Raw genomic sequence first — 4,789 nt, forward strand, 5'->3', positions numbered from 1 at the left:
CCAAAACACACCCAAGCCCCCCCCCCCCCCCCCAGCTGAGAGCTCCCCAGGGAGAGACCAGATAAGCTCGAGATGAAAACAAAATGCCTGCAGAGTAACCGTACCCTGCCCCAGGTCAGCACTTTCTGCAGCCGGCGCTCAGCTCCTCGATGCTCAAAGGCTATATTAAGGCCCCAGCTGTCCCCAGGCAGTGGCTGGTCTGGCTTTTAGCCCCTTTCCGTGTCAGGCTTTCAAAGGATTCCACTCCAAGCATTGTCCCAGCCTAAAAGTGCTTTGTTCTAAGCTCTGAATTTCCCAGCACTGGTCAGACCTGGAAGCACCATCCCCACAAAGCTCTGCCAAGCTGTCCGTATCCCCTCCAGCCGGAGAGGCCCAGCTCTGGCCTCCCCTACGCATCTCGCATTCAGAGCATGGCCGTCCTCATTGAGACCAGGAACACGCTGCTGCCAAGGCTCCTTCCAACAGGAGCCACGGCAGGAAAAAGAGGAGGAAGCTTGAAGGGTGAATAAATAATGCAGAGACAGAAAGTCCTGAGCCCAGAAAGCATGAATTATTTGTGTCTCCATACAGTGGAGGATAGAAGCAGCTCAGACATGGGGACAGCTCACCACGCCACCACGACAAGTGAGCTGCAGAGCCCCCTGCCCTCCTCAGCTGGGGTTGAATTTGGGATGCTGAGCTCAGCCTCAAATCCCTGTTGCAGCTTCGCTGCCGATCGCCAGCCAAGTCATTTCGCTTCTCCTCTGCGCCTCAGCTCCCCACCTGCAAAGGGGGAAGGACACCACGTTTCTACCCCAGGCAGGCTGAGCTGATGACAAGGACCATCACCCATGGGGCAGGCACGTACCACTGGGACGACCTGCATTTTACGGACACTCGGACCCTCGGCAGAGATGGCAGCAGCGCAGCAAATTGCCACCGTGAGCCTGCAGTCACCGCCTGGTGAACAGTCCACTGCAGGCACGGCAGCAGCTCCCAGTCCGGAGCGAAAGCAAAACCCAGGGAAGGGCTGCCCCACTCCAGCCTGCGGTGACTAATGCTCAGAGAGGTTTTAGCCCTCGCTGCGTACATGGTTAATGACAAGTCCTGGAGAGAGCCCCCCCCGCCTCCCTTAAATAGCCACGGGGCATCTCAGGCTGTACCCCGAGCGCTACAGAAACAGGAGCTGGCTCTGGAGCAGACACAGGGAAGGATCGGGAGAGAACCAGCATCACACAGGGGGCTGGGGGGGGGGCAAATTAATGTCCCCGGGGAGGCCCCACCAAAACCTGGACCTCTCGCACAGGGAAGCGCAGGGAAACGCAAGCCAAGGAGACGCCCCGACCAGCCCACACCAGGCAGGAGGCACATCTGCCCTCTCCCTGGGGGTGGGAGATGCACAAGGTGGGGGATGTCCTCCCGCTACCCGGCTGCCGTTCCCACGGCAACGGTGCAGAGATGCCTGTTGCTAAGGGTGACGGGTGCTGCGGCGGGAACAGCGGATCTGGCTCCTGCTGAAAGAGCCCAAGGCTCTTGGCAAGTGATGTAATGGGGCTTCGCTTAAAGGGCGACCGGCTCTTCCTCCCTCCTCCTCCTCCTCGTTACCCCCACGCAAACCTTCACAGGCATCTTCTGATTCACTTGTAAAATTAACCGGTGTGAGGGACGTGACTGTTCCCCCGCAGCCCTGCACAACCTGCGGGGCCAGGGGGAAGGAAGCAGCAAAGCAGTGGGTGAGAGCACGCTGCGAGAGCGGTTTGGAGCTGGAAAGAGAAACCGAATGGAAACTGTCGCTGCCCACAGCTCTGCTGAAGTGTCAAAAAACTACTCGTAGCAAAAAGCAAACACATGCTCTCTCCCTTTTTACAGCCGCCGGCACTAGAGGAAAGCAGCCAGTCCCCTTAAATCTACAACTGGCTAAAGCAGCAGGTCATGAGTCTTTCCAGCGACCTGGCAGGCTTGCAGTGATGGGTTATGAATTGAGGCTTGTTACAGAGGAATTGTATCCCCCAGACCGCCCCCGTCGCCTCTGCCACCTCCCCGGCCTAGAGACGAGGGCCTGGCCAAATCCCAGCCACGCCGCGTCTGGCTTCTGGGCACGACGAGTTCCCCAGAGGAACACAAAGGAATGGCTGGCACGAAGCATCCTCAGCCCAGGGAACTGGCAGCTTTACATCAGCTTTTACTCAATGCAGATGATAATGATGAGCAAGCAGAGCTCCAATTCAAAACCTGGCCGCAACCAACAGCTACTGCCCCTTCTGCGGCGGTGGCACAGCTCCCCGCAGCCCCGTGTGCTGCTTCTCAGCGCTGCGATGGTGCCTTTCCACCCCAGGGGACGAGGTCCCCTCCACACCCAGCCTGGACGCCGCTCCCAGACCGGCTGCCACCCCCTGCCACATCAGGGATGGGGCACAGAGCCTGCAGAAGGAAAGACCCAGTAAAACGTCACTGTTCTCTAAACCCAAAGAAACGAGCCTCCTGGAGGCTGTGGACCCAAGGGCAGTGGCCGTCCCCCCACTAGGAAAGGGGAATGAACTGAGCACAGCATGAAGAGCTCCGGCTCTCCTTGCTCCATCCCCACACCAGGCAGCGAGCCGCTCAGTGCCTCGGTTTCTCTGCCCGCACCGCAGTTCGGACACTGGGAAGCCGTGTTAGGCTCTGGACAACGCTTTCCAGATAAACACGTAGAAAAAGGCACTACGACAATAGCAACAAACCAACAGACGTCATTTCTTCCTCGGTTCCTCTGCAAGCAGTAAAATTTGCCCCTAAGAGAGAAAAGCAATAGAAGACGCTCTTTGAAGACAAGACACAGCAGCCCACAGGGTGCTGCAGGGGCTGAATAACCTCCTCACGCCTGACTGCTGACACAGCGGCGCAGGGAGAGCAGCCCCCGCTCTGAGACGCGGCAGCGCGGCTTCGTTCCCCGGGGTGAAGAAAAGACCCATTGTTACGGCTTTCTCCCCTTGAGTTTCCAGGGTTTGTGCTTCAAACAGCGGGCAGAGCACAGCGGGACGAGCCGAGGACACGGCGGCGCGGCAGAGCCTCCTCCCACCCCTGGGGTCGGTTGGTGTCCTCCGCTCTCGGCAGAGATGGTGTTGGGTGGCGGGGTTTTCGGGACAGCGATAATTCCCCCCCTCAAGTCACATGCCCAGTGCTGGGGCTTGGAAAATGTCTTGACAATACCGTAGGGTGGAGAAAAGTTGCGTAAGTCACTGAAAGGGATAATAGGGACCCTCGTTTTCCAGCTTCCACATCCTTCCTGGGGCTATGCTGTATCACTCACCTAGAAACCCTCCTTTCCAGAGCACGGTTTTCAATTTACGCAACACTTTTCCTTGCAGAGGACACGGCAATGTCCTACAAATTTCGACGCCACTAAGATAGTAAGCTGACTGGTGTCTGGGCCAAAAACGGAAAACATTTACCCCCTGCAGAGAAAAGGCAGACAGCCGTTAAGGACGGAGGTGATACCTGACGAGCATCACCAGATTCAGAGGCAGCTTTCATACAGAACAGATTTTGCTCGCTTACGGACTTACATTAGCTGACTTCAGGGACTTCAACTCCCCGCAGCGAGGATGGCTCAGGGTAGTTTAGGGCTGCAAGTGTCTGCCTAGGGTTGCCACAGCTATTCCGGATCATCTCGGTGCGTGAATCCAGGTGTGCTCTTAGTTTTATCTAGTCAAGTTCACTGCACTGCTCGAGACCTGCGTGGGAAAGGAGACTGCGAGCACAGTCCTGCTGAGCTCCACGCGCTTCACCAAGCCTTTCCCAAGCGGAGTTGCCTGGTCCTATTCCAACGGCGCTGGGCCTCGGCACTGCTGGGCTCAGCTGCCCTCCAGGATGCTTAACTAACGCAGAGATGCTCAGGTTGCTGTTTTTTAATCAAACTCCTCAGAGCCTGGCTGCAGCCGCTCTCCACGCAGGGCACACACCAAGGACAGCGGCTTTCAGAGACCGATGGAGCTCAGACACTAACTGCGGCAGGAGGACGGGCACACAAACGGCGGAGGCTTCGAGGGATGGGAACACTTGCCTAGAACCGGCTTGGTCTTCATTTCTGAAGGTGGTCTGCAGCTCCAGCGAGCTCGTACAATCAGACATGCCCTGATGTATGTCTGATTGACATTGAATGAGTATCATTCAAGTTCGTGCACTCAGAAGTGCCCTGAGTATCATTCAAGTTCGTGCACTCAGAAGTCAACGGGACAAAGAGCAGAGACTCTCAGGCCAGACCCCAGAGAGGGAGGATACGTCCCTCAGGCCTTTGCAGGGATGCCTGTGCCCCCAGTATAGCTGACTCTGGGGGTCTTTCCCTACCTAGTAATCCACATTTGCTCGGCTAACTGGGATCTTTCCTACACCAAAACAACTCCTTTCCGTATTTGCACCAAGTGAGGATTCTGTGAAGAAGAGACAACGGGCCAAAAAATCATCTTTGCTCTAAGGACGACGGGAAACACATCTAATGCACAGGCACCGACCTAGCCATTGTACCAGGTGAAAGTCCACACTTTCAAATCCTAACCAAACCCCTCCCATCACAGGCACAACCTTTACCGCTTCTTCAACCCAGCTGTGAGACCTTTTGCGACAAAGATGTTGCAGGATAAATGCAAGAGAGCGAGGAGCCTACCTCCTCTTCTCTCGATCCCACTGATAAAAATGCGGCCACGCGGATAGCACAGGAAGAGGTATATGGCTTTAATGCACGCGTTTCTCAGAGGAGCGGTCACGGCCAGAGCTAAGTAAGATGCACTTTATGCTCCAAGCTTCAAGGTCTTGTGGTAAGAGTCACTTCCTC

Source organism: Aptenodytes forsteri, unplaced genomic scaffold (genome assembly GCF_000699145.1).
Source record: "Aptenodytes forsteri isolate BGI_AS27 unplaced genomic scaffold, ASM69914v1 Scaffold147, whole genome shotgun sequence".
Lineage (NCBI taxonomy): Eukaryota > Metazoa > Chordata > Aves > Sphenisciformes > Spheniscidae > Aptenodytes > Aptenodytes forsteri.